Source organism: Cavia porcellus, unplaced genomic scaffold, assembly GCF_034190915.1.
Source record: "Cavia porcellus strain 051 isolate PalLab524CR breed Dunkin Hartley unplaced genomic scaffold, mCavPor4.1 scaffold_23, whole genome shotgun sequence".
In the NCBI taxonomy this organism is placed as follows: Eukaryota; Metazoa; Chordata; class Mammalia; order Rodentia; family Caviidae; genus Cavia; species Cavia porcellus.
The window spans coordinates 42,876,323-42,897,655 of record NW_026947506.1 but is presented as its reverse complement, the minus strand read 5'-3'; the positions used below and the strand labels follow the sequence as shown (position 1 = coordinate 42,897,655).

Sequence of the window (21,333 nt, the reverse complement as noted above, 5' to 3'; positions counted from 1 at the left end):
CACTGGGACAGACATGCCCAACCTCCTCTGCACTCTAGAGGGAATGTTGGGCCTGCTCTGCCTCAGTTTCCTATTTGGTCTGATCTTCCACTGGTGAGGAGGCAATTTTAGCTCTTGAGATTCCCTACGCTTATCTTTCCAGGATGAGGGTGATGACTTGTGCAACAGGTTGAATAACTCACCCTGAGTGTGAGTAGAAAAGATTGCCTTTTTCTGATCTCATTTCTGCTTTTCCCTGTCAGTTTGTACTTTCCTTTTTTTTTTTTTTTTTTTTTTTTTTTTTGAGGCTTGTTTCTGCTAAAGATTAGAGAGCGAGGAACTCTGAACTGTCTCAGTGTTTTTTCCCTCCTATCCAACAACTAAGAACCTTTAAGTCTATAGAAAATGAATGTTGGCCAGCACCAGAAACAGACACATCATTTTAGATGAGGCCCACATACCCCCAGCCTGTGGGTCAGATGAGACATCGGAGTTTTGCCCGTCCAGGAGAACACATGTGAAAGTGTATGCCAATGTAGTGTTCTGGGCAACAGCCTGTCTTGGGAGACCTGAGAGCCCACAGAAAGAACCGGCTTCTGGGTAAGATCAGAAGGAAGTAGGTATTTCCCCAAGCTGAGCACTTAAGGAGCCAAAACACATTTAGTGTAAGGGAGAACCCCCAGCCTCCTGGCTCTCTTTCCCCTCCTAGGTGTGGTTCTCATCATTTATGTGATAAGTTGTGGTTGCTGAATAATGTGTGAAAGTTGAGCTTCATAATTGCAGATATAGAGACATAGAAATTTTAGAGTGCATTTTGAGTAAAACAGCCTTGTCCTGCTGCTAAGGAATTAGATAGAGAGCATAAATGTCTCAGAGACTTCTTTGCCGTAAGGCCCAGTGCAGGGTTTCCCTGAGCCATTATTTGATTCTGTCTCTAGAAGTGAGTTCTTATTTAGGCTGAGAAGGCTCCAACCACTTCCACTTTGCCCTTTGATTTTTTTCTCCCTCATTTTCTTTCAAAAATTGGAAAGCAGTGGTTTGGGTCTCTTAGCAATGCTTCCTCCTTTAAATCTGTTTATAGCTGGAACCAATTGTAGCTGTGCTTTTGCAAACATGCTGGAGTTAGGAGTATGAGTTCCCAGGGGAGGCAGGGGTGTGAATTGGTAAAGGTGCAGTCCAACCCGACCTATCTTCTGGTCACTGTCTGAATGGCTGGAGCACTTTGGGGGATGCCTTGAGAGAAACCAAGGAGGGATTAGAAGGGACATGCGTTTTTTTCCTCTTGTGTTGCAGATGAAGTACTCAATGTCATATTCTCTTACTCCTTTGGAATGTTTCATTAAGCCCTCGAGATTTTTTGATCCTCATGTATTGAGAGAGAGCTGTTTATTTGAATCTGCATGTGGTCTGCCTACCCCTTAGTGGCAAAAAGGATACAGAGGGAGGTATTGATTATAATACTGCTACACATGTAGAATTGTACTATAAGAGAGGAAAAATGGTCAGAGTTACCTTCTGTCCAGACTCTCTTTGCATTAAGGGATAATCCTTACTTGTGTTCAAAGTGTAAAAGGTAAGCCAGCGTAAACCCGGACAACTCTGGCCCTTAAGGCACAGATGCTGAGCCTGGGGGTCCCCTCCCTTGCCCTATGGAACCCAAGCCTGAGGTTTCCAAGGCAACCTTGATCAAAACTTCATCCACTGTTACTGAGCCGAAGGTTCCCCCTTATTTGCTCTCAGTGACCTCAAACAGATCAAACAAGATCTGGGAAAGTTTTTAGATGATTCTGATAAGTACATTGAGGTCTTTAGGGGATGTACTCAGACCTGTGAACTAGACTGGAAAGATGTAATGGTAACTCTTCAATCAATCCTTGACTTCTCATGAGACAAGCAGCATTACAAGCTGCTATTACATTTGGAGATGAATAGCATACTGTTAATTTTAGAAAACAGGCAGCCAGAGGCACAGCTGGTTCCTACAGGAGCCCAGCAGTCCCTATGCAAGACCTTTACTGGCCTAGCAACTGGACAGGAGATTGGAACAGGCGACACCTTCAGAGATGTTTTTTTTTTTTAAAGAAAGAATTTATTTATTGCTTAAGAAATTCAGACCAGAAAACTACAATACAGTTATAAAGGAAAAACACTCCAAAACAATCCAGGGGTGTTGAGGGAATCTTCATAAGTATTATAGGTATCTAGCTTTTTCTAAATTTTTCTGATGGGGAATAGGATGAGGAGGCTCAGAATAAGGATAACAGCTTAGAATTTTTCAACTCTTTCCTGTTCCCTTACTTCATAGATGACAGCCAGCCATAGTCCTAAAGACACGACAACTGAACAAAGCTAAGCAGCATCAAGAAATTATCCCTAGGCAAGAAAACAACCCTATTACCTAAACAAAGAAAGAATATAAACTATTATTAACTGCTGCAAGGTAGGCACTTAAATTCACTGTGGTATCTCCTAGCTCATGACAGAAATGAACTAGTTTTTTTCTATGTTGTAGGAAATACTTAATCAGAAGAGTTTGTAAAAGCTAAAATATATGCAAAACAGTTGTTGAGACATATTATTATTATTATTATTATTATTATTATTATTATTATTATTTGGTACTGAGAATCAAACTCAAGACCTTGTGCTTGTCAGGCAGGTGCTGAGACATCCCTGGTCCAAGACATTTTCTTGAAGTCTAAGAAGGGCAAGAACTAAGTCCTTCAATTATTTTAAATTGTCAACAATTCGTCAGAAGAAAGATGAGAACTTCTCTGCCTTCTTAGATCACTTACAAGAGGCTTTGATAAAACATACGCCCCTGGCTCTCGATCAGACAGAAAGACATATTATTCTTTTTTTTAATCGGTACCGGGGATCAAATGCACGACCATGCACTTGCAAGGCAGGCGCTTATGCTGCTGAGCTAAATCCCCAGCCCTGACAGATTATTCTTAAAGACAGGTTTATAACCCAGTCAGCCTTGGGTGTTAGGAAAGATGGCTTTTGCTGCAAAGAGCTCACCTGATGCTTTGGTGAGACTTGCCTCTTCTGGATTTTATAATCCAGACCAGGAGGAGGCCACAGGAAGAAAACAGAGACCAAGAGAAAGTGGCTGCCTCTGCTGCAGACTTAAAAGGAATATATCCTAAGTCTGCTTCTTGGGGCTCCAAGAAAAACCAACTCATCTACTGCTGCAGAAAACCAGGTCACCTTAGGAGAGATGGTGGTAAGAACCCTCATGACAAGAGGCCCCCTGAGCCATGCCCGGGCAAAAATGACTACTGGACATCAGATGGCCCTCTGAGGTGAAGGCCCCAAGAGTCAGAGCCATCTTCCCAGCTGGTCCAGCAAGATTGAGGGGCCCTGGTGCACTCTCTGCCTTCTCCCCTGGCAAGACTGTCATCTCCATGAGTCCCGGGTAATCAGGACTCCAGAGGGAAAAAGAGACCAGCCATGGTGTGTGTCTCTCAGTCCTTCAGCCCTGGCCCTCCTTCGAGCTGTCATACCTCAGTGAAAGGAGTCACTGGAGAGAATGTAACTCACTATTTCACAACTTTTAGACTGTAACTCGGATGGCTTTCTTGTCACTCATTCCTTTTTAATTATGCCTGAAAGCCCAGTTCCCCTCCTGGGGAGAAATATTTTATCTTGTTTGAAGACTGTAATATACACACACCCAGGTCAGTACAGTGCCTACCCCTCACGGAGCAGAAATAAATCCTGAAGAGTGGGCAACTAAAGGCCAAATATGGGGCATCCCATTCAGAACCCCTCTGAGGTCTCAGGAGCTATTCCTACTACTCATTCTCCCATTCCTTTTCTCCAATACATTTTCCTGCCCTAAAATAAATAAATATAAATATGGAGAAGGAAGAGCAAAGAGACCTGCCCCAGAGCAGACACAGCTCAAAGATCCTACTACTTTTTCCCCACTGGAGACAATACCCTCCAAGACCTGAAGTTAAAAGAATTATTGTGTAAAATCAATAAGTTAAGGCACAAGGTCTACTAAATACTGCAGTAGCTCGTGCAACACTCCAGTCTTAGGATAACCCAGTGGAGTGCAGAGGTGGGTACCGGCCCCAGACTGATGAATGATATAGGAGTGCCAGTCTGCACAGTGGCATCGAACCTGCACATGCCCCTTTCTTGGATCCCAGAAGATGTCGGTCGGTTTTCAGTGTTACAGTTAAAAGATGCCTTCTTTTGTATTCTGTTACATACAGATTCCTGGTTTCTTTTTGCCTTTGAAGATTCTTACAACCAGGCCTCTCAGCTGGCATGGACTGTGCTTCCTCATGGGTTTAGAGACAGGTGGAAGGCACAACTTCACAGCCTGGAGGTAAAATACTTGGCTCTCTTATCTAAGGGAACCTGAAGGCTGGGGGAAGAGAGAATTAAACAAAATTCTTCCTACAACCCAAGACCCTAAAACAGCTAAGGGGATTCCTAGCAATTATAGGCTTTCATTGCCTTTACACAGTGGGATATGGTGAGATTGCACAACCCCTCTATCAGCTTATCAAGGAAACCTAAAGGGCAGATACACATATTCTAACCTGGTTCTAACACCAAATTCCAGAAGTTGAGACCTGCACTTCTAAATGCTCCAGCATCAAGCCTACTGGGCTCCCCAAGGGATAAGTGATAACACCTGGTCCAGTAAACCTTATTGATTGGTCATAGTTTTGTTATACATTGTACCCACCTAGTGATTTTGCTCTATTAAACTTCCTCCAGAAAGTGGAGACCATGGCAACTCATTCTTGTCTCTCAGGAGCTATGACTTGCACGTGATACTTACCAACCATACAACAGGTTAATGTATTTAATATAATGTTATCCTTGTTTTAGAGTGCAATCCTTATTGAAAGGTTCTTGCCTTAGTATAAATTACTGTACGGTTATGGTGGTGGTCTATTGTGGTGGAAGGCCAAAACGGGAACGCTTATCACTTCCTGCCTCTTCCTCAGCCTTAATTGCAACTCCCCTTCCTGTTTGTGCACGAAGAAAACTCCAATTGGCTCCTCATGCGTTGCTCTACGCACAACCCCTGTCAGAGGTTATATGTATATTCTATACCCTATGTTCTGGCCAGAGGGACCCAGGCTGTCTGTGGTTAAACACTCCTCTCCATGTCCTTGGAATAAAGACTATTTTTTACTTTATATTCTCTCTTTTATCTCACTGAAAACGTTCACTTAGAGAAAAACTTTAGCTGGATGTCGTTGTAATTCTAGCAATTGGAAAGCTGAGGCAGGAGGATCTCCATGAGTTCAAGCCAGGCTGGACTACACAGCAAGACCCTCTCTGGAATAGAAAAAAAAAAAAAAGGTTGGTTGTAAGATAGTGTGTGATGCTGTGTCTCAGCAGCCTCAGTTTCGATCTGTAGTATTGATCGGCCCAGTGGAGGGATCACCCGACAGTTCTAAGTACTACTTTAGAGTTCTGTTGGCATTTTACTGATGTTAATTTGGGGGGGGGGACTGTTAATTTATTATGTAAAATAAACTGGGCATGGTGGTACAGGCCTGTAACCCCAGCACTCAGGAGCCTGAAGCAAGATTACTGTGAGTTCAAGGCCAGCCTAAACTACGTAATGAGATCCTGTCACAAACAAAAGGACAATAAAGAAAGAAAAAAGTATACTGAGTATGATTTCTCAGAAACCAAAATTGGGGGACTGGGGATTTAGCTCAGTGGCTCAAGCACTTGCTTGATAGTTTTGTTTTTTGAGACAAGGTCTCCCCATGCAGTTCAGGCTAGCTTTCAATTTGTGACAGTCCTCCTGCCTCAGCCTCCAAAGGCTGAGATCACAGGGGTGTGCCACTGTGCTTAGTTTGTTTTTTGAGACAGGGTTTCACTAAATCCCCCAGGCTGGGTTTGAATTTGTGATTTTACCTCCATGGTGATAGAACTGTGGGGGACTGGCAGTGGCTGAAAAGATAAGAAGTATGAAATATAAATGACCTTTATTTTGAGAATATGGGGAAAGACACTCCTGATCCCCTGGGGTGCGGCATCTCCCCCGGGGTCGGTGATCTCTCCGTGGAACACGTGGAGTGGAGGCATATAAGTAGCCTAGGTTTGGGGTGGAACCTAAGGGGCATTAGTGATGCACAGGTAGCCCATTGGTATTCTTTTGGTGCCATAGGTAAATTCCTAGGGGTGGAGGAGATGGAGCTCCTTGGTTCCGCCTGAGGCTTTACTGGCTACAGTGTCCTGTCTGGGCCAAAACTCTTTCATATCCTGTTTTATGATTATTATTATGAAAAGGGTGAAGATTTCTCTCTTTACTGCTTCCTGCTGTAAAGGGGTGCTGTACTGGGGTTTAGGGGAGTTGATGGGATGACGGTTGATGCCCAGGTAGAAGCTGGTGCCAGGTGTTTTAGCCAGGACAACTTCACTGGTGAATGCACGTATGTTAGACTGGAAAAACAAAGAGACAAGATGTTATGAGGAGGCATGGCACTGTCATATTTAAGGACCCAGATGAGGTAGAGAGAAAGGTGCCTTTGATTTAGATATGTCATTATATCAGGACCATGTTGAGGTAGAAACATTACTACGGTGAGGCAGAATTCTGAAAAATAAATGTGGGGTTAGGAGGAGTGAAGTTATGAGAGGTGATTACTCACCCATCTGAAAGGGTAAAAGTTAAGAGGGTAAGGCTTGTCTCTGGTATGCATGATGTTGGAGTCTGTAGGAAATACTGTTAAGAGTCCTGTTGTAAAAAGAATAAGAAATTAGAAACCAAATTGGAAAACAAAACATGATAGCCTGAGAGTTGTAGCTGTGAGGCCTTGGTAAGGCAGAGATGAGTAGGCAAAAGGATGGTTAGATCTAGGGCCTGAGTGATACGAAACCAGAATGGCAGTCTAGCAACTTTGATCACTGTTGAGGTTGCCAAGAATATCAGGTATGGGTCACTGTAACCTGGTTGTAGTCCTTGGGATGATTTGCTGTAACAGAACTTTAGCAAGTATATCAGCAGTCTCCCTGGTTGTGTGAAAGGCTTTTATGTATCCTGAAAAAGTATAAACCAAGTGAGAAGACAAAATTTATCTGCCAATCTTGACCAGGGTTGCCTGAGAAATTGGTGAATAAGAAAGGAAGAGGCAGTCTTATATCACTGAGGAGAGGTTTACTAGTGATATCAGGTGTAAGATGTTGAGGCCTCAGTGTCTGGATCAGCCTGTATAAACATAAGGGAATAAAAAGCATTTTTAAGATTTAGGACTGTAGAGTGAGTGGTGGAGGGAAGATTTGGCACCACTGGGTGGATTGGGAAGAAGCAATCTGGAACCTGCACGAAATAGGCCTGTTTGTAAATGGCATAGGTTGACTGTCAATACCCCTGGAGGCTGAGGATTTAATATAGCAGCCTGAAAACTCAGGAAGAACTCTGTACATATGGCCTCTATGTCCACAAGTATAGAGAATGCCTTACCTGAGACTTTTAGTGGGACTTGGACTCTGAGACGGACACCCATAAAGGGGGCTATTGTTGGCCCTGAGCCCCGTCAGTCTTTAGCAGCAAGTTTAAGCAGATCTGTTGGCGATGAATCTGGCGGTGTTGGCATTTCCTGTGAGGGCTAGCAGTTAGGATGGCTTACCCACTCTGGTGGCTAGGACAGTCCAGTAGCCCTGGGGTAAGGTCTCAAAGGAATGCCAGGATGGGGCACTCTCTTGCCCAATGTCTTCTGCTGCATTTGAGGCATGGTCCATGGAGGAGGGAGGCCAGGCAGCTCCACCTTGTGTCGGTTTACCTGTCTCAGAACTCCAAGTGTCACATGTATTATCTCTTGTTGAAAACATGAAAAACCATATTAAGGTCTCTATGAGGTTTGAATGTCAAGTTTTGCCTTTTTGTTTGGGATTTGGACTATAGTAGAAGGTATCTACCTGTAGAATTAAGTAAGTAAGCAGTAGTCAAATATAATCAACAGGGTATTTATTTATGTCATGTATCTCTTTATGTTATTAAAATGTCTAATGCCATCTGATTTTTGGAGGATGGCCTGTTTAATTAATTTTAGTTGTTAAACATTTAGATTGTACATTTTTAAGTGTATATCTGGATCTGAAAGAAAACATCATGGCTGGAACACAAAAATAGGCAGCAGGAACAATCTGAACTTTATATCTGAAAACATGAATACAACAGATCAGCAACTGTGAATTATCTTAGTCATATGAACTTTAGTTGAGGTATGGAGATTAATGAAGGCTTTAATTGCAGGCTGGTAAAATTACGAGGTGGCCACTTTCCCGTTTAGCAGCCAAAGTCTTGTCTATTGCTGGCTTATTTAACCTTGATTAAATGGTTTGAGAATGTAAAAAAAATAGCATCTCTGAGCTGAGCCGACGAACTGCTGTTTATCTGTTTGTGGTCCAGCGCATGAGCAGAGCCTGCCCAGCGTGGGGGACGGGGCGGGGGGGGGCACGGAGCTGGGATATGGCAGCGCTGGGATCCTGCACACTGGAACCCCTGGGGCTGTTCTGGAGCCTCGTGGATTAGAGTGTTGGCGTTGGAGTTCCCATGTGGACTCGGAGTGCGGCATGAGAGCCGAGATACTGCGTGGAGTTGGGGCGCGGCATGAAAGCTTAAAGCAGTAGGATCTCCCAATACTGTTTGGGCTGGAGCACGCATGAGAGCTTAAAGCAGCCTGCGCGTATCTCTCAACACTGTTTGGGCACATTTTTTTCCCATCTCATTGGGGAAGGGATTAGTGCACGGCAGGAAAGGGGAAGCAGCGAGGAGACAAAGGGACGCTGGTGGGAAAAGGACACACATTCTCAAAACAGAGGCTCAAAGATAGAGAGTTTTGTGAACTTGTCGTCAGTGTGATAAGCCATAGATAGGTATGGGTTTTTGGGGGGAGGGGACAGGAAGTGGTCCCCAAGATAAAATCTGGTGTGGGGTCTGGCCCAGGGAGTTATAGCCAGATGAGGCAATGGACCATGGTCTACTAAGTGTAAGTCGTCACTTTTTGCTCTAGACCGATTGGTATTATATGGTTCCAAAGCTCATAATAACTGGCCATCACCAATATACGAGTGGATTTCTTGTGGGTTTAGTAACAGCCTGCCCATGAGAACTTAAAAAGCTCTGGAGGATGTGAGAGTCTCTCAGTGTGGACACAAGCTGGCCCAGGAAAACTCTGCCTTGGGCTATCTGAATCCAAAGGACATGAGAGTCTCCCAGTGTGGACACAGATTGGCCCAGAAAAACTCTGCCTTGGGCTATCTAAGGACGTGAGAGTGTCACATGAACCCATGGAAAGGGGGAGAAAACCCGCCTGGGGCCTGGCCCAGCAGCAGTTTCCAAAGGTTGCTCACCTGTGGTAAATTGGGTTGGTGTTGTTTATATCTCCTGAGTGTAGAAGTGAGGAATTAATGCAGGGTGTAGTCCAGTCCTGGTCCTGAACGGCAGGGGACTCAAACTGGGAGGGCCCCAGGAATCTCTCGTCTGCCCTTCCCAGTCAGGGAACCATATGATAGAACTGTGTGGGACCGGCAGCAGCTGAAAAGATAAGAAGTATGAAATATAAATGACCTTTATTTTGAGAATGCGGGGAAAGATACCCCCTATCCCCTGGGGCGTGCATCTCCCCCTGGGGTCAGCAATCTCTCCGTGGAACTCGTGGAGTAGAGGCATATAAGTAGCCTAGGTTTGGGGTGGAACCTAAGGGGCATTAGTGATGCACAGGTAGCCCATTGGTATTCTTTTGGCGCCATAGGTAAATTCCTAGGGGTGGGAGAGATGGAGCTCCTTGGTTCCACCTGAGGCTTTACTGGCTACAGTGTCCTGTCTGGGCCAAAACTCTTTCACTTGGCCTTCCAGAGTGCAGGGATTATAGGTATGCATCACTACATCTGATTTTGTTCCTGTTTTCTTGATAGTGTTTTTAATTTCAGAAAGAAAAAAACATTAAGTATGAGAGAAGTACCTCAAGAAAAGAAGTTAAAATAGTTACAGTACTGATTTCTCTGAGTTTAGTGAAGAGAAAAAATTTGTGCAGAACAATTGAAGGCAACTGTCTTGTGCCCTGGGTCAATGATTTGGGGATCACAATGTATGTATGTACCATTGTTGCCCCCTGATTGATGTGTTTTGAAATTTTTATTTTTTTTCCTTCTCTTTTTCTCTTTGAAATAAAATGGATTGGAAGGGAAAGTATGAGGGAAAAGGAAACATTAAGTATGAGAGAAATGGGGGCTGGGGATTTAGCTCAGCGGCATAAGCACCTGTCTTGCAAGCAGGCAGTCGTGAGTTCGATCCCTGGTACTGATAAAAAGGAAAAACAAAAAAGAAAGGAAAAAAAAAGTATGAGAGAAATATCCCTCAACCCAGCTTTTTTTTTTTTTAATCATCACCGGGGATCGAACTCACAGCCACGCACCTGCAAGGCAGGCACTTACGCCACTGAGCTAAATACCCAGCCCCATCAACCCAGCTTTTTTTGCTGTAATTTTTTGAGACAGGGTCTCCTGTGCAGTTCAGACTGGCCTTGTATTCACTATTCAGCCCAGGCTGGCCTCAGACTTATAGTAGTCCTCCTCTTTCAGCCTCCTGCGTGTTGGGATGACAGACATGCACCATCATGCTGACTTAGGGGAATGAAACTCCCAACCTACTATGTCCGGTATGGGCTCGTGTTCTCTAAATTAAAGAATGAATTTTAGGAACAACAGGTGAAGAGGAGAGTATATTTATTGAGAGAAAGAAAGCTTCTGTCTGAAAAGAGACAGAAGGGGGTTCCAAGTGGGTTGCCCAGGACTCTGACTTTTCCAGGGACTTTTACAGAGTAAAGCCATGGGTTCATGGCAGAAGAGAAGACTGGGAACTCACAAAGCAGATGGGCATAAGGTAGGACATAACTATAGTTAGCTATTAAGATCAGTAGTTTAGGTAAAATTGATTACATTGGAGACAAATGGGGAAGCGAGCTATGTAGAAAGCAGGCATTCTTAGAGAGCAGTGACTCTTCTCTAGGAATTGGAATGGCGACTCCTAACTTCAAGGCTAATCCCTAAGATTTAATACTTAAGGGTGTGTTGCATTTGTTTTTGCCTTCTCTTTTGAGATCTGGCTCACAGCAAGAGGTGTGTGTTTCCTCCATGGTCATCAGATACCTGGTCCTCAGTGCTGGCTTCCTCGAGGGCCTAGCCCTGTCTGACTGCTTATAATATTTCTAACTGGCTCAGCTGCCTGTAACAATGCCTGGCTGGTGTTTTTTTTTTTCCTCATTTAAGAATTTTGTCATGAGAAAACATTCAGACTTTATCGTGTGTGAAATCAGAAACCACCTGTGATGGTATTCAAGGAGCTCGTTAGGTCCCTCAAGTGGTGCTGATATGACTAGCCATGGAACTGACCAGATGTTTCACTTTATCTTTATTAATTTTCACTTGAATTGTAATGGCCACCTCGAGTTAGTGGTGTCCACTGCCTTATGTTGGAAGAAAAAAGTGCTGGTGCCACCCCCGGGGAACTGGCAGGCCCAGGTCACAGGATGGCCCTTAGGTGGGATCAGCTGGTGCCAGCAGTACATGGTCTGGCTCTGCCAGGGCCTCAGTGGTGGTCACAGAGGAGGTGATGGTTCAGCCTCGCTTCCTCTGGACCTGCAAGTGGAGATGAATCAATCAGTGGAGGACCTGCTGCATGGGAGCCAGGACTCTGAATTAGGCAGCACCTGTTTCCCATCCTCTGTCCTCCGCTTTAATGACACACACATATATAATTTAGTGATTTTTTCTTTTTGAGACAGATCTCACTATGCAGTTCTGGCTGACCTTGAACTCACAGTGATCCTTGTTCCTCAGCCCCAAATGCTAGAATTATAGGCATGTGCCACCACAACCAACCTTATAATTTAGTTTTAAAAATTAAGCTGAGTATGGTGGAACCTATCTGTCATCTCAGCACTCTGGGAGACTGAGACAGGAGGACTGCTGTGTGAGTTTAAAGCCAGCCTGGGCTGCATAATGAATACAAGGCCAGTCTGAATTACATAGTAAAACCCTGACTCAAAAAAGCAAAACCAAATCAAACTTTTGTTTGGCTCTAAATGTAACCTATACACTGGCTTTCAAAGATTTGGTATGAAAACAAACTAAAATATCTTGCTTTTTGTGATGTGAGTCTCACTGTTGCCCAGGCTGATCTCTGATCCCTAGGCTTAAGTGATCCTCCCACCTCAGTCTTCCTAGTACTCAGGGCTTGTAGGAGGCAGCTGCCATGCGGGTTTCACAAGATCTGATTTTGTTTTTTTGCTGTTGTGGGGTTGATCCCAGCCTCTTCGGTACTGGGCAAGTACACTACCACTAAGCTCACCCTTTTTGTTTCATTTTAGACAAAGTTTTGCTAAATCATCCAGGCTGGTTTTGAATTTGTGATCCTCCTGCCTCTGCCTCTTGAGTACCTGGGATTATGGTGTTGGCCACCTTGCCTGGCTGTTTACATATTGAATGAAATTATTTTGTTTTTCAGACAAGATCTTGCTATGTAGCCCAGGCTGACCTCAAACATACCTCAATCCTGGAATTGCAGTCATTCACCACCACACCCAGCCGTTTTCAATATACAGAGTTAAGTAAGACATATTAAAAGTATTTTCACCTATTACTTTTACTTTAATGTGGCTGAAAGAATATCTACATGTACATATGTGCATTGCATTGTATTCCTTTGGTTGGGGTGGATGTATGATTTTTAACAAGCTCATTAAAGGGGAGAGGGAAAAGTATGCTAGAACAACAGAAGCCAGGTGAGGTAGCACACAGTTGTAAGCCTAGCACTCGGGAAGCTGAGACAGGAGGATGGCTTGAGCCCAGGAATTTGGTGCTAGTCTGCTAACACAGTGAGTCCATTTCTCAAAAGAAAAGTAACCTAAATAAGGAGCAGCCCAGCAGGCCTTAAGGGAGCAGTCAGTGATCACGTGGTGTAAAGATGGCCAATCACAGAAGCCATCAGCAAAACACAAAGTAGTACCACAATAGGGCATCACATTGTACCTGCTGGGCTGTTAAGTTTAAAACGTAAGCCAGGTGTGGTGGTGCACATTTGTGATTCCAGCACTCAGGAGGCTGAGGCAGGAGAATCACTGTGAGTTAGAGGCCAGTCTGAGGTACATAGCTCAAGGCCAGCCCAAGCTACATAGCAATCCCTGTGTCAGAAAAACAAACAAAATTTTGTGATTGATTCTGTCAGGAGAATGATGGAACTTAGTCCCTTCCTTTAATATTTATAAATATGATGTTTTTATCTATCATCTATTTACTTTGCAGTGCTGGGGACCAAATCCAGGGTGTTGTGCATTCTAGGCAAGCAGTTCCTGCTGCTCTCCCCCTCCTCCCAGGTCCCTCATTTATTTCAGTAGAAATGAGATGAATTCAAACCAGGTCTTTGAAGCTCCAAATATTATTTAACCCGAGCCATATTGCTGAGAATGGGGTTGGCCTCAGCTGTTGGGGACCACAAAATCACAGTGACTGGTTTTGCTTATTTCCCTGTGGAATGAAAAGGAAGATTGGGATTGTTGATTGGTCACCATCTGGGATTTCCCATTGACTGTTGCAAGCATAAGATCCTCTACACCATCCTGAGTCATCTCAGGATTATACTCAAGGACAAAATACTTCTAAGCATAAAATCATCTGTGCCTTCTAAAATCATCACAGAATCACACTCGGGTCAAGGTACATCAAGCATAAGATTATCTATGCCCTCTGGAGACGGAGTCTTTGGATGAACTGTAATCCTTTGCTAGCCCCTGCTATCACTGTATGGACCAAATACATAGTGGCTGTTTCGGGAGTGGAGGAGGTCAGATCCAGGGACATTGAATTCCCAGCCACTGTTGGAAAAAGGTATTTGTCTCTGTTTTTTATTTTTCTCACATTCTTGTGACATTCTTGAAACTGTCAATTGGGATTCTTGGCTAGGCTCTCGATAATGATCATTGGGACTCTTGGCCAAGTTCCTGATAATCAGTGATCGTGAAGGATTAATGGCAGCACAAAGCCTCAACACCACCAAGGGCCTGTGCAAAGCTCCAGGTAATCTTCAATTAAATGCCAAAGTTTTGGTGGGTGCAGTAGTGCACAACTGTGATCCCAGTACTCTGGGAGGCTGAGGCAGGAGGATTGCCATGAGTTCACCCTGGACAATTTAATTTGAGCTCAGACTAGGCAGTTTAGTGACTTAATGAGTTCCTGTCTCAAAGTAGAAAATAAAAGTACTGGGGATGCAGCTCAGCCACCACATCTGGCTCCCAGCCCTTTTCATTATTTTCAGACAGGATCCTGCTAAATGACTGAAATACCCAGCATAGGTATTTGAATTTTTGATCTTTCTGCCTGTGCCACCACACCTGACTGGGTTTTTTGTTGTTGTTGTTGTTGTTGTTCTCAGACAGGGTCTTGTGATGTATGTAATTCAGCTGGCTTTGTACTTGCAATGATCTTTGAGCTTCAGCCTCCTGAGTGCTAGGATTACCGGCATGTGCTATCGTATCTGGCTGAGTTGGTTCTAGGGGCACAAGACCAACTTTGTCATAAAGGTGCATTATTACAGTTATATGTCACCCATGTTTATTCTCTAGAATATTTCCATTGGCAAATTATGAATTTTAATTTTGAGTTTTATTATGTTTAATTTAGCTTTTTTTTTTCCTTTTTGGTACTGAGAATCAAACTCAGGACCTTATGCTTGCTAGGCAGGCACTTATGCCACTGAGCTATATCCTTGGCCAAGTTTTATTATGTTAATATCAAATATAAAGCATTGAATTTTTAGTACTTATTGTTTATAAAAATAACATTTTCAACGCTGACATTTTTGGTTTACAAAGTCTAAAAAATAACAACAGAGATAAATTCCTATATGAAAGACAATGAAAATACCAATAGAGCTCTATAAAAAAATGATAATTTTTTTTTTTTTATCGGTACTGGGGATGGAACTCACGACTGCCTGCTTGCAAGGCAGATACTTATGCCGCTGAGCTAAATCCCCAGCCCTGATAATTTTTTTTTGATACTGGGGACCAAACTTATGACCTCACACCTGCCAGGCAGGTGCTTATCCCACTGAGCTAAATTCCTGGCTAAAAACAATAATCTTTACTTCTTCGGTTACCACACCTAAAGCAGTCTGCACACAAGATGACAACACATTCCTTACACACATACTGCTCACACTCACAGCACATGTGTTTTGCTTTCCTGGCTTTTTTGAGGACATGCATAACATCTTGTTAATCTTGAAGTTTTGTCAGGAGGTTCTTATCATATCATAAAATGTATAGTTAACAGGCACATATCAGTAAAATAAAGTATTGAATTCTTATATATTATGTGTTTAGAATAAACATCAACATTTTACAGTAGCTGTTTACTTGTTTACAAAAACTAAAAGATAATATCAGCAATAAAAACGTAAGGGCTGGGGATCTAGCTTAGTGGCACAGCACCTGCCTGGAAAGTATAAGGTCCTGAGTTTAATTCCCAGTACCAAAAAAAGAAAGAAAGAAATGAAGGAAGAAAAACCTATGTGAGCTACAATGTGAACACAAGTGTACAACAGAAATCAGTTTTGCTCCACTGCCACCCCCAAGGTAGTCTTCACACATGACACCTGCATGTTCCATGCACAAGTATCCTTACACTGATGGCCTGTGCGTTCTGTTTGCTCTCCTTTGCTGTAGGGCAGCGTTGGCATCTTTCTTGTTTTTCTGTTGTCACAGCAGGTCTTTGTGTTACTGCACCTGTCTGTTTACCTGTTGGCTCACCACTGTGCTCTACAACTTTTTTGTGTAGCTCCCTAGGCAGAACCATTTTGTTTTCCTCTGCTGTAAATAATTTCTTATAAGTTTTAGCCCCAATCTTCTAAGAAAATTTCTCTGTGATATTTTATTTGTAAACTATCAAAAAATTTATGCTGGCCATGTTAGGATCAAGTAAAACAACCATTTTGTGTTTCAAGTGACATCATAATTGCTGCATAACTCATCAGCAGCATCTCCTCCATCTTTCATTTTGTTGTAGAAGGTTACCATCTCAGGCTTCTGTTCTGTCATGGTTTCCTTATCAGTATTTCCATCATAGTGCAATGTTGACATCAGCAATACCAGTTAGTTTTTCCTGACTGTATGTGAGGCCAGTGTTATGTCTTTCTGAAACTGTGACAGAAGAATTAAAAATCAATGGGTTGATGCTCTGTTAAGACAAGATGTGCTCACCGATCCCACCACATAGACCAATAGACTCAGCCTTGACTGATCACATCAGCTTCAGCTTAGAGGTAGTCTGACCTGACCACATCTATCTGGACTGCCTGGACTGCCTGACATATAAACATCCTATTTTCAAAGCCTGTCAGGGACATGCTTAATTTCAACCACCCCCTCAGCCCTAGGTCCCTCCCCATTTATTCCTGCCTTGTGACAAACAACCCTTTGACTAACCTGCTTGGAACAAACCTGCCTGACAACATATGACTTGATCCATATGTTGTCATGTGATAGCCTGCTAATATAAGCTTGTTTCTTAGGGCCGGTGATTTGGACTTGGTCCTACCAGCCTGCTGGCATAATAAACAGTTGCCTTTGAACTTCTCACTGTAAAGAGCAAATGTGATACTAGTTGAAAACTGGTGAACCAATTATCTAGGATTTTGTTTGCTTGTTTTTGAGAGAGGGTGTCTCTAATAGACCAGGCTGGCCTTGAATTCATTATCTAGCCCACACTGGCCTTCAACTTGTTGCAGTTCTCTTGCCTCAGCCTCCCCAAAGTGCTGGGATTACAGGTGTGTGCCACCATACCCAGCCTGGTAAACCAATTGTTGAATGTCACATTCCAATTAGTTTGGGAAATGAGAGCACAGCATCATTTGGTTCATTACTCTGTGTTGGAGCTATTAAAGCTGAATATACATGCAGGGCTGTGGCATGGCCCAGGCATGGCTAAACTGAGAACGAGGAGACACTTCAGGAGGCAAGATAGGCCCCAGCTGAGGACAGTTTTCCTTAATTGGCATCATCTGTTGCTGAGGGGTCCTTGAATCCCACCCAAGATCCTGCTCAAGTTTCCTGCGTTTTCCACTCAACTCCTTGTTCTGATTAAATACAGGCTGCCCAGGGACAGTTGTTCAGCTAGCAGAGTTACAGGACTGGAGATCTAGGCACAGATCCCAACATATATGAACATCTGATGGCTGAGTTCCAGGATAAATTTCAAAACTGAAAGCATGTCTTTGTATCTACAAGGGTCTCCATTTTTATCCTAAATTTTGAAGGTTTTTTTTTTTTTTTAATATACTACCTGAAGCTACAATACCAAATGCCTCAAGATGGTCATCAATAGTCATGTATTCAGGTGGTGTGTAAACTGCTTGACAGTTACCCACAAATCTCTCAAATCATAAGTGGAGAGCAGCCAGATTATTATTTTTTTTTTCTTGGCAAGTGGTTTTGTCATCAAACCCCAGGCAATTTTGAAAGAAACCAAATCTCCTCAGCTTCATTGTTATTCTATAAACCTCAAGCCCAACCCGTTACTTTTCCTTAAGTCTTTTACATTCCTGTTATTACCAGTGGAAAAGCCTAAGTACAGTAGACCTATGAAAGCTTTCAATTCAGCTAGTGAGATGTCATAATGACTATATTTTTGAGTATTCTCAATCCATTTCACTGTCACAGGAACTTTGGCTCACACGACCTGTGTACAAGTCATTATCATCTTCATCACCCATGCATCAGTAATCTGATGGTTTTTTTTTCTCTTTATACGCGTGCGCATGTGTGTGTGTGTGTGTGTGTGTGTGTGTGTGTGTGTGTGTGTTTGAGACAGGGCTTTGCTATATAGTTCAGGTTGGCCCTGAACTTACTATGTAGCCCTGGCTGGCCTCAAACTTACTATGTAGCCCAGGCTGGCCTCAAACTCATGGTGATCTTCCTGCCTCATCCTCTGGAGTGCTGGGGTTACTGGCATGTTCCACCATGCCTGGCTAGATGATTTACTTTTGACCTCCTCTAAAACTTGCAAATCTGAGTTTTTATGTGTCATTGTACTGAATTGGGCTACTTCTACCACAAAAATCAAAAGAAAACTTTAAAAAAAGTCACAAATGCACAGAAAATTAGCAATGAGCACTTCATGGGTAAAACTCATCTGTTGCTGCTTTGAGGCTCCTGTACACACCTTGCTATTCATCTGTCAAGTGGGTGAAAGTAGATAGGCTTTTGCTTACCCCAGCGCAGCTACTGTGAGTCACATCCACATTCCATTATGGTACAGCACATGTTCACAGTACAGAAGAATGGTGCCTGTATTTTACCGTCTGTGATGCTCAGGTAAACATACACAAAACTTGCTAAGTGGAGCACTGTGTAGGTAAAATCCCAGTTTGCCACTTTTGCACACATGTATGCACCTTGCTGTTTGTCATACCAAGTAGGTGGATTACTTCCTACTCCCCCAGTGAAGCTACTGAGATGTTAAAGTACTAATTTAGGAGGCTGAGGATGTAGCTTCCTTAGCATGCACAAGGCCCTGAGTTCAAGCCCCAGTACCACCAAAAAAAAACCAAAACAAAACAACAAAAAAAAAAACTTTGGGGACGGAGATTTAGCTCAGCAGCTCAAATACTTGCTAAGTGAGGTCATGAGTTCAATTCTCGGTTACACCCCCCACCCCCCACCCCCCACCCCCGCCAAAGAAAAAACTGATTTGAAAAAAAAAGCCAGGTGTGGTGATGCACTCCTATAATCCCAGCACTTGGGAGGTTGAGGCAGAGGAGGATTGTTTTGAGTTCCCAGTCATCCTGGGCTACAAAGTGAGTTTAAGGCCAGCCTGAACTGCATGGTGAGACCCTGTCTCAAAAAAGGCAAAAATAAGTAAATAGACAGATAGATAAAAATAAACTAATTTACAAGGCCAAGGATATAGCTCAGCAGCACGGCCGCCTCCCTGGCAAGCACGAGGTTATGAGTTTGATTCCTGCTACCAAAAAAACACACAAAACCTCCCCAAAACCCTATTGTTTGGGGCTGGGAATTTAGCCCAGTGGCATAAGCGACTGCCTGGCAAGCACAAGGTTGTGAGTTCAATCCCTGGTACATGCACACAAAAAGTACTAATTTACAGTAGAGAAGTATGGGATAGGTTGTGTCCCAGGTTAGAATTCATGTTTTTTGTTTTTGAGAGTGGGGTCTCACTATGCATTTCAGGCTGGTCTGGAACTGGTGGTGATCCTCTTGCTGCAGCATCCTAAAGGCTATGATTACAGGTGTGTACCATCATGCCCAGCCTAATATAAAAATGTATGTACTGCAATACACTGCCAAGGACAAAAAGACAAGTTGGAAAGGAAGAGGATATTTGTAAATCATATATCTGATTAGAGACTTGTTTTAGAATGTCTAAAGAACTCTCCCAAGTGAAAAATAAAAAGACAACTAAAAATCCAATTTAAAAATAAAGGATTGTCAGGCGTGGTGTTGCACACTTCTAATCCCAGCACTCAGGAGACTGAGGCAGGAGGATCATTGCAAATTCAAGACCAGCCTGGGCTACAAAATGAGCCCAAGGCCAGCCTGAACTGCATAGTGAGACCCTGTTTTAAAAGAAAAAAAAAAAAAAAAACCACCTTTTCCCACCACCAAAAAAGTCACGAAAGATTTGACCAGTGAGCTTCTTCCTTGCTTGGTCTGTGTATGCCAGCTTCCCTCTTGCTGCTAGTCCCCTGATTAGATATGGCAGTGTTGCCCATGATGATCTGTTCTGCTCCTGAAGTCTTCAGTTGCATAACATTCCAGTGAAATTGTACCTGGGATCACATCCCTATCGCTGAGTGCTGACTGCTACACTTGTAGCCCTCTGCTGTGTCCCCTCTGTGCAGCACTGCGGCTCCCAGCCTGTGGGGATTATGCAGGGAGGTAGTGGGGATGGAGACTGAATCTGGGACGCAAGTGTCTGTAGCTAGAAGCCACTGAAGGTGCCTTCTCTCCACTTTCTGTTCTGTGTAGCTGAAAACTACATTTCTCAGGATTTCTTGCTCTCTCTTGGGCTCCTGCTGACTCCTGCTCACCTGGGCCACAGAAAGGCAAAGGACAGCACAGGGCTGCCTCCGACACTCCAGGGCTAAGCCACAGCCACAGATCCTGAGCACCACCACCTGCTGTGTTGGCACTGTTGTCTCTGACATCCTAGCACCCAGCTCCAGTCCCCAGAGCTCCTCCGTCTAAGTTCCCAACCGTTCTTCTCAGGTCTGGTATTCATGGGCTGCATCCTCTGCTCCTGAATCGAGGCAGTGCCCACTGTGACTTTGCAGGTGTCACCTAAGGCAATGAAGGTGGCCCTCAGGGACCACCTTTCTCTTTCTGGGTGATGCTGATTGAATCCAGGATCTTGCACAGTGTGGGATGCTGGCTCTTGCAGGTGCAGGTGCCGGTGCCGTGGGCTTCAAGGGGCCCCTTGGAGATAAACTGGCCTCCAGTCAGGAGCAGGCATTAGCTGCCAGCCACCTGGATGAGCCACACATCAGGGCCTTGACCCAGGACTTGTCTGTCCAGGTCCATCTGCAGACTGCTGCCCCCACATATGGGAGTCCAGCCTGGGGAGTCCAAGTCACCCACCCAAGCTGCTCCCAAATGTGTGTGTGTGTGGTGCAGGGATGGAACCCAGGGCCCTGCACTAACCACTAAGCCACAGCCCAGCCCAGCCATACTTTTTTTTTTTTGATACTGTAGCTCAAACATCATGACCTCATTATGACCTCATGCTTGTCAGGAAGATGCTTATGCTGCTGAGCTAAATCCCTGGCCCCCAAATTCTTGTTAGACAGAAACTGAGAAAGTGGTCAAGGGATCATTTGGCTATTTTTTTTTTTTTTTTTTTTTGAAACAGGATCTCACAGTGTAGCCTAGACTGACCTTGAACTCACAGTCACCCTCCTGTTTTCAGCCAGCAGAGTGCTGGGGTTACAGGCATGTCCCACAAAGCCGGTGATCACTGTTAAACTATGCGGTAACACAGTGACCACCTCTTTTTATCCCCAATCCACATGTGGTAGGATTGTGACAGCTGCTTCCTTCAGGGAAGCATCTCTAGGTCACCTCAAGAGCCACCTCTGTCTTTTGGGGTGATGTTGAGGATTGAACCCAGTACCTTGCACATGCTAGGAAACCACTCTAACACCAAGGGATGCCCACTCCCAAAGTCCTAGAATCCATTTTTTGCTATTCCACAGTTTTGACACCTGCGAAAATAAGTTCCTATATTTTGTGGTTGTGTTTTGGGGAAATTTTTTTGGAGACAGGATCTACGTAGTTCAGGAAGGCCTTG

The 21,333-nt window shown here is 43.9% G+C and overlaps 1 long non-coding RNA gene across 10 annotated transcripts in view; it reads left to right on the top strand.

The window, feature by feature from the left end:
- Nucleotides 1-21,333, top strand: part of LOC106027739 (uncharacterized) — a 77,848-nt gene that overhangs the window by 3,334 nt on the left and 53,181 nt on the right. For 4 of the 10 annotated variants that reach the window (XR_010042384.1, XR_010042386.1, XR_010042382.1 and 1 more), the window contains exons 4-5: nucleotides 2,285-2,419; nucleotides 2,635-4,324. This is a non-coding gene — a long non-coding RNA (uncharacterized LOC106027739). Of the gene's footprint in view, nucleotides 1-2,284; nucleotides 2,420-2,634; nucleotides 5,151-5,222; nucleotides 5,605-21,333 lie in introns of those variants that run through there. The other 6 variants (XR_010042387.1, XR_010042388.1, XR_010042381.1 and 3 more) reach the window with 6 other exon arrangements.